Here is a 10,648-nt window from a genome sequence, read left to right on the forward strand (position 1 = left end):
GATTGACGGAAGAGGAGACATTTGCAGAAGGAGGACAGTCACTTCCCGGAGCTATGTCGCCCGTATTTTATAGATAAGACTAAATTCCATTCTGTGTGCTATACACCATATCATTAACATTGGTTACAAGTTTAAAACTATTTTCTGCAATTCATTAATCAAAATTTTCTCATTTATACAACATACATAACACCTATGTCGTTCTCAGAGTACTGAGACTACTCATTATAATTTTCGTAATATATATTTTTGACAGTTTTCCGTATAAATATTGAGACTTTACACTTATTTCCTTCATAGGTGTTTTCCTGATTGCAAGCCTTGTGCTGGCTTCAATGGTGGTTGTTAGCCATGCAGCGACCTTCAAACGGCACAATATGGTAAGAATTTCCCTGGACATAAAATTAGTTATCGGTCTTTTCTCATTGCTATCAACGTTTTAAATATTTCGCAACGTAAGATGTTATTCTCTAAGTTCGTCTTGGTTGCACGGAAATTAGTAGGTTCCTCTGTTGTTGTTTGATCTATCTCGCTTGAAAATAGGGGTCTTTTGTCACAAAGGAAACCCGCTTGCACAAAAAAACGTAATTCGTATGCTTTTTTTATTTTAACATACACAGTATGTTATGCGATAACGAACCAATAGACGTTGTAAGAAAACTGTTTCGTTTTTCACAAGGAGACCTCAATGCTTCAACAAAACTCACGAATAGACACAGTATGATGCCACATGAAATTAGATTTTCTTCTAGCGAAGGCGCAGTTAAGTTGGCTTTTTTCACACTGTCAGCAACAAGTGGAATTGGGAAAGTTTTTTGTTATTTTGCATTAAGTGGATGTTTCTATTTATGAATACATCAAACATTGTTTTATTAAATTATTCAACGGAAAAATTTTACTACTATGAAGATAGTGGGTCCTCTTTATGAATTCACTAAAACTGACGCACCGCCCGTCCGATTTCAGTTTACAATACGTTTACATATTACAACAAGTACTTGGAATTTCAACGAAGGTACTGTTGGACGATAAATCGGTCATACATGTTGTCAGTAGAGAAACAGTTACAGCAGAAAGGGTTCATCAGCAGTGCTTAGTGACTTTGAACGTGACCACTCGTTGGACGCCTAATGAAATGACAAATTCACCAGGGACATTTCAACATTCATGTCGACTGCTGGTGATGTGAACATGAAGGTTAGACGGGAAGGAACGAACGTAGCGGAAACAAGACCATGCAGACCTCCTGTACTTTCGGGCGTTGCGCAGGGTGTTTGGAAAAAATCACACGAAATCAACGTAAGGAGTCACCCGTGAGTTCCGAAGTGCTAACACCAGTCAAGTTAGCACAATGGCTGCGCATATGGTGCTAAAAATAATGGGATAAAATGGTCGAATGCAGTTTCTCGTAAGTCACTGTTCTACGGTTTGTACAATGGGTCCCTCGAGGTGGTGTAAATAGCGACAGTCGATTACAGGAACGAGTATTTTGGAGTGACGAATGAGGCCAGAGCCTCTGCTGGTCCGACGGATGGGTCTCAGTATGGCAAATGCCAAGAGAACGTTTGCTGTGGTTATATGTAGTACCAATGGTAAAGGCCAGAGATGGTGTCACGGTATAGGGTCGAATTTAGTGGTGAGGTTAGCGTTCACCCGTAATCTGGGGGTAGTGTCCTTGACTAGTAATCAAAACATCCTGCATTCCGGGTTCGAACTCTGGTCAAATTTTGAATAAAAATTGTAAGTAATGAAGACCGAAGTCTTCTGGCATTAGAAGGCGACCTAGATCTGCCAACGGTCTGGTCAAACATGGCGTAAGAGTGTCCCTAAGTGGCGGAAGAATCAGCAGTGATCGATGGCATTGAGATGCAGAGGGTAGTGCAAATAATTGCATTAAGACAGATAATGTGTATCCACAGACCTTGGGACCTGTTACTTAAAAAAAGCGTATGATGTTCTCTTCATTGGGAAAGATTCCTGACTAGTCCCGCATTCGAATCTCAGGTGGAGAGAGCCATGGCGGAGTAGACCATGAGTAAAAGTCGGAATTACGAGTGACGGGATAACTTTCCACAAGTCGCACCATGGAATGCTGGAAGGTTTAACGTAGTTGGAAAGCTAGAATATTTGACAAGAGAAATGCGGAAGCTCAATGTAAGTGTAGTGCGGGTCAGTGAAGTGAAATGGAAAGAAAATGAGGATTTCTGGTCAGACGAATATATATAATAGCAACAGCAGCAGAAAATGGTAAAGAGGCGGTAGCATTCGTTACGAGTGGGAGGGTTGGGTAAACAATGAGCTGCTGTGAACAGTTCACTGTTGGTGTTGTTATCATCAGATTCAACACCAAACCAACCCCGCGAACGATACTTCATATGTGCACGTCGCAAGTAGAAGATGAAGAAATAGAGAAAGTATGTGTGGGTACTAAACGGGTAATTCAGTATGTAGAGGGAGATGAGACTCTAATAGTCTTATTGGATAGGAACGCGACTACAGGCGAAGGAATAGAAGCAATGGTTACAGGAGAATAAGGGGTTTTGTGGTAGGAATAAGATAGAAGAAAGAGTAACTGAGGTTTGGAATAATTTTCAGATAATAATAGAGACTATTCTATTCAAGGATCAGAAAAGGAAGAGGCATACTTGGAAGGACAAGAGAAGATTTCACACAGTACACGGTCAGTTGGAGATGGCGAAATCAGATATTGCACTATAACGCGTACCCAGATTCAGCCATAGACTACGATCACTATTTAGTAATGATGAAAGGGTAGAGTGAGATGAGCTTTAAAACAATTGTCCGAATCAGTGCGAAAGGAATGGGATACTGAGGTTCTGAGGAATGACGAGACACGTTTGAAGTTCGCTTAGAACGTGGATAACGCGATAAGGGACACCAGAGTAAGTAGTTCAGTTGAAGACGATTGGAAATCTCTAAAAAGGGCGATCGCAAATGTTGACTGACAAGCATAGGTACAAGGAAGAAACTTCAAAGTAACCTTGGGTAATAGAAGAAGCACATCAATTAACCGACGAAAGAGGTAGTTTAAATGGTTCAAATGGCTCTGAGCACTATGGGACTTAACTTCTGAGGTCATCAGTCCCCTAGAACGTAGAACTACTTAAACGTAACTAACCTAAGAACATCACACACATCCATGCCCGAGGCAGTATTCGAACCTACGACCGTAGCGGTCTCGCGGTTCCAGACTGTAGCGCCTAGAACCGCTTGGCCGAAGTAGTTTACTTTTTTCATATTCCTAGTGAATTGGTATAGGTAGAGGTTACACAAGAGAAACAGAATAAAGTAATACTTGGTTTCTTTTACCGACGCCCCTACTCAGTTGATACAGTTGCTGAACTGTTCAAAGAAAACCTGAATCATGTTGACCTGAGTCATGTTTCGAATCGGTATCCAAGATATATACATGTAGTGGTTACTTCAATCTATTCTCGATATGTTGGCGAAAATACCTGTTTAAAGTCAGCGGTAAGCATTAAACGTTGCCCAAAATCGTACTGAATGCTATCTCAGAAAATTAATTTAAGCAATTAGTTCAGGAGGCCACTTCTTACATACAAATAATCCTTAGCAAATGGGGAGCATTACGCCGGATACAGGGATTATTGTGGGGAGACTGAAAACAGTCAGATCCAATCCTACCGAAAATAAACGCACAGTAATTGTGTTTCAAAATTAACTTGACGCTTTCATAAGAATTAGTCTCCACTCATTCCGACTATCTAATTTTAGATTAACTGTTGTTTGCATTGAGAGAAATAGCATCGTCGGCACCTGAGAAAAACGTACCAAAAATGTCAATAAGGGATTGTTCGTGATCCCTCATGCTACAGAAAACAGGTCCGAGCACTGCTGCAGAAGCAACGAATAAAAGCTACCAATTGTAAAAGAACTCAAAAAGCGCAAGGCCGGCGAATTTTAGCCCGAACATAAGTGCAGTTTCCACTACGAAACTCTGTCTGTAAATCTGGCAGGAAACATAACGAGAAAGTGGTCCTACCTAAAGTACAAAAGCGACAAGACGCTGGCGATACCTTCACTGAGCGTCGACTATGGTGATGCTGCTGGCGACAGTGCCAGTAAAGCACAGTTACTAAACATGGTGTTCCGAAATTAATCCACCAAGAAGACGAAGTAAATATTTCAGAATTCGCATGAAAAACAACTGCCAACTTGAGTAACTTATAAGTAGAAATCTTGGCTGCAGTAAGCATCTCGTCACTTAATAAATACACGACCACCGGACCAGATTGTGTACTAATCAACTGTCCTTTCAGAATGTACCTATATAAAAGCTCCGTACTTAGCAAACGTATACAGCCTCTCTCTCGTCGAGAGATTCGTATCTAAAGAGTGGAAATATGCACAAGTCACACCAATATCCAAGAAAGGAAATGCGTGTAATTTACTGAATTAGTAAGATATTGTAAGATATACTGTGTTCGAAAATTATGAAATACCACGAAGAAAATGATTTATTGACAAAAGTGCAACACGGATTCAGAAAATAATGTTCTTGTGAAATAGAACTAGTTCTTTATTCGCATGAAGGAGTGAAATAAAAATGAAATGATCGTACGCCATTGATGACCGGGAGTCTACCCCTAGGGAAGTGTGGCCGGCAGTTGCAAGTCAGTTTGCGACAAGATGGGTGGCTTGCGTGTCGAATATGATGAAATGATGATAGCTCAGCTGCCAGTCCCCGAGCGGAGGAAACCTCCGAGTCGGCTGGGATCGAACGCGCGCCCGCTGTATGACACACTAACCAAGGGGACGGACAAGAAGTAAAGAGTGCTATCTACAAGAATCGTCAAATTGTATCTATACTTTTGAATTGCTTAGAGGTCCCCTATGAGGAACGATGTCAAAATGCTACTGGAAAACTGCGTGCCTACGGCGTATCGCCTGAGCTGCGCGAGTGGATTCGTGATTTCCTGTCAGCAAGGGCAAAGTTCGAAGAAATAGTCGGAAAGTCATCGATTAAAACAGAATTTGGCCTTTCTCAAGGAAGCGTTATACACTCCTCCTTCTCCTAACCTGCATAAACTAATTAGGACACAATTGAGAATCTCTTAAGGTGATACTGTCGTTAATTGTCTTATAAAGCCATCGAATGATCAAATCAGTTGAAAATGATTGAGACAAGATACCTGTATTGTTTGAAAAGTGGCTACTGGCTCTAGCCAGCGAAAATTGTGAAGTCATACACATGAATACTGAAGGGAGTCCGCTAAATTTCGGTTACACGAAAAATCGCGCAAATCTGCTGTCGGCAAATTCAGCTAAATTCTTTGGGATTATAGTTACGAATAACTTAACTGGTAAGATTAAATAGATAATGTTATGGGCAGAGAAAACTAAAGACAACACTTAGCACGAACAAAATCGCTACTAAAGAGACTGCTTACACTATGTTTGTCCGATGTCTTCTGGAGTGCTGATGTTTGTTGTGGGATCCGCATCTGGTAGGATTATCGGAGGACATCGAAAGAGCTGAAAGAAGGGCATCTAGATTTGAATTACTGCGAAATAGGGGAGAGAGTGACACGGATATGCTACGCGATTTGGTATGGCGATCATCAGAACTAAGGTGTCTTGTTGGATCATCTCAAGAAATTTCAGTCACTAACTTTTTCCACGAAGTGTTAAAATACGTTAATGACGTCCACCTCCACAGGAAAAAATAATCATAACAAAATACGAGAAATCAGGGCTCGAACGGAAAGATTTTGTTAGGTTTTCTCGTGTGCTGTTCGGGTGTCGAACAATAGAGAAATATATTGAAGGTTGTTAGATGAACCCTTTGCCAGGCACCTAATTGCGAATTGTTGAGTAAACATGTACACGTTGATGTAGAAGGAAATACAAAAAGGATAGACGTGAAGAAATTGAAAAAGAATGCTCGCCTGGTAGACTGATTCAGCATATAGAAAAGTTCAAACAAACTCTAGTGAAATGAAAAGCATGGGTGGTAACATTAAGAGCGCAATGGTAATTTCACTGTTAAACGCAGAAGAGAAATCAGATAGGTGGAAAGAGTACACTGAAGGGGTCTATGAGAAGAAGGAGTTGTCGTGATAGGAGATAAAGAGTCGGTCGACACGACACAGGGGATGCAGTATTAGAGTCACAATTTTAAAAAGCTATGGAAGACTTGAGATAAAATGAAGCTAAAGGGGCAGACAACATTGCATTTTAATTTCTAAAATTATTGTGGGAAGTGGTAACCAAACCAGTATTCAAGTTGCTGCGTTGAATCTACGAGACTGGTAACAGTCCGTCAGACTTGGAAAAAATATCAACCATACAATTCCGAAGACAGCAATAAGAGAACAGTGCGAAAACCATCTCATAAGCAACATAACAGCTCATGCATGCAAGCTGAAAAGAGGATCATAGGGAAGAATGGCAAAAAAAGCTTGTTAAGTGATACTGAGCTTGTCTTTAGGGAAGGTAAAGGCACCACGTTGGCAATTATGACATTTCGATTGGTAATGGAAGCTAGAGCGAAGAAAAGTCAACGCACACTCAATTGATCAGTCGCCTTAGAAAAAGCGTTTGATAAAGTAAAATGGTGCAAGATGTTGGAAATTCTGATAAAATAGCAGTACGCTATAGAGAAAGACGGTTAATGTACAATATGTACAAGAAAGAAGGAACAATAAGACTGAATGACAAGTAACGAAGTGCTCGGATTAGAAAGGGTCCAAGACTGAGATGGAAAATTTCGTCCCTACCTTTCAATCTATACATCGAAGAAATAATGACGTAAATAAAAGAAAGGTTCAAGAGCACGATTAAAATTCAGCGTGAAATGCTGCCAGTGACCAGATTCGTTGATGAATTACTATTCTCAGTAAAAGCGAAGAGTCCGCAGCTCGTGGTCGTGTGGTAGCGTTCTCACTTCCCACGCCCGGGTTCCCGGGTTCGATTCCCGGCGGGGTCAGGGATTTTCTCTGCCTCGTGATGATGGGTGTTGTGTGCTGTCCTTCGGTTAGTTAGGTTTAAGTAGTTCTAAGTTCTAGGGGACTGATGACCATAGATGTTAAGTCCCATAGTGCTCAGAGCCATTTGAACCATTTGAAAAGCGAAGAAGAATTGTAGGATATGTTGGATGGAGTGAACCGTGTAATTAGTATTGTATATGGATTTACAGTAAACCGGAAAAAGACGAAGGTAATGTGTGTAGAAGAAATTACAATAGCTCGTAAGTTAACATCATAACTATCGACCACAAAGTAGACGAAGTTTATATATTCTGATACTTAACTAGCAAAGCTATGAGGGATGAAGCAAGGTGGTCGTAAAAAGCAAAATAGCAGAGGCAAAGAGAGCCTTCAAGGCCAAGAGAAGTCTACTGGTATCAAACGTAGGTCTTAATTTGAGGAAGAAACTTTTGAGAAAAGAACTACTGGTATCAAACGTAATTATTAATTTGAGGAAGAAAGCTTTGAGATCGTACGTTTGTAATACAGAATTCTGTGGTAGTGGGTCATAGACAGCAGGAAAACCGGATCACAAGAGAATGGAAACGTTTGAGATGGGGTGTTACAGAAGAGTGTTGAAAATGAGGTGGACTGATAAGATAAGGAATGAGGAGGTTGTCCGCAGAATCAGGTTGAGAAGAAACATATGTAAGACACTGAAAATAAGAAGGGCCAGGGCTATGTGACGTTTCTTGAGTCAACAGTTAATTTTATTACATGGAACTATGTAGAGTACAAACTGTAGAAGAAGGAAGGGATTGAAATACATTTAAAATATAATTGAGGACTTACGGTGCAAGTGCTATTCTAAGATGAATAAATTAGCCATTGAGAGGGGTACATGGCAGACAGCATTAAAACAATCAGAAGTTTAAGACTAAAAAAGAAAGACCTTATAGCTGTCAAGTAAACTCCATATGCGGAAGAATACGAACATATTTTATAGCATTGAGTACTGAATGAATGACACATACCGTCTCATAAAACAGAACATGTAATACAATGTATTGTGTACGTTAAGATCCCTAAAATTGACTGATCTACTTAGAGTACCTACCTCAACTGGATGGAACTTATTTGACAGAGGTCGAAAGTCTATTTCTTTTGAGATATAAGCTTCAAGTATTACCTATCACGCTAATACCGACTTACCGGGAACAACGGACTGGCTTTCGTCCACACATATTCAGACACCTCTTTCAGCGCATCCCCAGCAGAGATCAAACCGTCGACGACGCATAAGGTTGACAAGCCCATAATATTGTCCACTTACGAATGTCCGGATACTGTTGATCAGATAGTGGATATTTGTATTTCAATCCGTCCTCAGTCTAGAGACTGTCTAGTATGTACCCTGAGGGGCAGTACTGGTAGACCGTCAAAATAGGTAGCTATCCATGGCTTCCAATTTCGCCTTATGAACTCAAAAAGTGTCAGTGCCGCAGATTTGTTGAGATGTATGACAGGTGGAAGAGACAGTACATGATGAGCAGTGTGGACTGTATTTCACATTCCACTGTATGTTGTAAACTTAATGTCAATGCCACTATTAATTTAAATGTTTTCGTCCAAAACAACTTAATCTTTTTTTCCAAAGTTTGATCCTTATTTTACAAATTTCTCTTCATACATAAGATGTAAAACAATTTTGTGTTATACTCCAGCTATGCCTTTTACATTTATCCACAACAAGAGTGTCTTTACCTTCCTGTAAGTTATGGATGTCCACCATTGTGTTAGGAAATATTTCTACTTTATCTTTTTCGGTTCACTGACAGAAACTTTTACTTACTGCTTTTCCATTTTTAGTTGCTGGTAGCGAAAGCGGGCTGCAGCGGTGCGGGAGAGCCTTTCCCCAACCCCGAGGACTGCGGCAGCTTCCTGCAGTGCGAGGCGTCGGGCGTCGCAGCGGTCAAGCAGTGCCCCGCCAACCTGCACTTCAACGCGGAGCTCAAAGTGTGCGACTACCCGTGGTCCGCCAACTGCAAGGAGGTGGACAGCTCGTCTGGGGACAGTTCTTCTCAAGACGGCGACGATTCCTCATCTGAAGAGGCAGACAAGCTCATTGCTAAAGTCATTAAGAAAGCAAAGTCAGGCGCAGTAGCAACGAAACCAAATGCCACTGCTTTTCAGGCCTAAATTTGCGATACATTTCTCCATACACCAAACATGACAAAGGTCTGAATGACTTACCTACGTTCAACTAGTTCGCATTTCTTGCTTTGCGTTAACAGTACACCGAAACGGTACAGTGATAAGTGCATCGCTTTCATAAACCGACAAAAAAATAAATAAAATAAAATAAAATAAAAATTAAAAAAAATAAAAATATAAAATTATCCTCGCCGTTCATTACGACAAGGATCATTAATATACGTACTTAATTGCTGCCTTCTGAAAACCTTTTGACTTTCTGGACAAATACGTCTGTGATAAAGGACGAAAAGCTTTGTATCTCTTACGACTCAAGCTTCTTAAAGCGGATATTTTAAATTTTGTTTACTTTTTGACGTGACCTGCGTTATGAAAAGCTGCGGAGAATGCAGCAAAGGAGGAATAAAAGTTGCGCATAAATCTTAACTTCGTTGTTTGCTGCTTACGCTGCTGTCTTTGTCAGAAGCCAAGTAATTATGATAAAACTATAACTGTTATTGATGTGACACAGATAGGATTGTTGGTGTGCTTGCTATTGAAATTGTAATTTACTATGTAGTGATGAGCAGTTATTTAAAATAAATGTAAAAAAACGTAATGTTTGTATTATATCTTTACACCTAATAATTTCCTCCCTTGTGTGGTCATGACATCTGTAGCTGTTTATGCTGTATATGGCAATGAAAAACGTTTTCAACAGTTACACTGTGAAGAAATTTCACAGACAGAATCAGCATTGATACATTACAAATCCTTAGAATATTTCGTTTGTTGCACTTACCAAACTATCACTTTACATCATTAATTCCTTTAATCACAACTTGTTATTTCGACAGACGTGGAAAAAACGAAAATCACGCAGAGAACCACAAGATATTTGGTTTTTAGTGTGTGTAGATGTGTACTAGCGGGTAGTTCTTAAAAGAGCAACAGCTGTGATCACACTGGATTTTTTGGCAAGCACAATGCGTGGTGATATAAGAAAAACGCATTTTACGAAATCTCGTGTAACATCATAGAACTGCTGGGACAGGATTACTGGCTGTATAGCTCAAATACGCTAAAGAAGATGAGGGCTACCATGAAGTTCCGTTATAGTGGCATTTCCTTTCTCTCAGTTTATTCTGATCGCTTTCGACATTTACGATCTCGCCCAACTAGTTCGTGACATAATTTTGGTTACTCACTTATTCCGAAGATCCTAACAGTAATGAAGATACTAACGTTTCCATTATAGAAGAGACTTGGAGCTAGAGGACTTAAGATGTTCGCGAGAATCCTTGTGTCATGGCTTGTGGCCATCTCAGAATATCGACAACGTTCCTTTCCAAGGCCAAGAAATGGGTCTAAATAAAGGGCCGTTACCACAGCGCATTCTCTTCCCATCTACATTAGATTACTTACATTTACTTATTGATTGTGATTGGTATAAAGCATGATACACTTGGGATTCTTCCGGACGGAAAATGATATCAGACTGAACG

The 10,648-nt window shown here is 40.2% G+C and overlaps 1 long non-coding RNA gene across 2 annotated transcripts in view; it reads right to left on the reverse strand.

The window, feature by feature from the left end:
• Window positions 1-9,751, reverse strand: part of LOC126190903 (uncharacterized) — a 554,406-nt gene extending 544,655 nt beyond the window's left edge. The window contains exon 1 of one of the 2 annotated variants that reach the window (XR_007538293.1): window positions 9,527-9,751. This is a non-coding gene — a long non-coding RNA (uncharacterized LOC126190903). Of the gene's footprint in view, window positions 1-9,203 lie in introns of both variants that reach the window. The other variant, XR_007538292.1, reaches the window with a different exon arrangement.
• Window positions 9,752-10,648: the final 897 nt, after the last annotated feature.

Source organism: Schistocerca cancellata, chromosome 6 (genome assembly GCF_023864275.1).
Source record: "Schistocerca cancellata isolate TAMUIC-IGC-003103 chromosome 6, iqSchCanc2.1, whole genome shotgun sequence".
Lineage (NCBI taxonomy): Eukaryota > Metazoa > Arthropoda > Insecta > Orthoptera > Acrididae > Schistocerca > Schistocerca cancellata.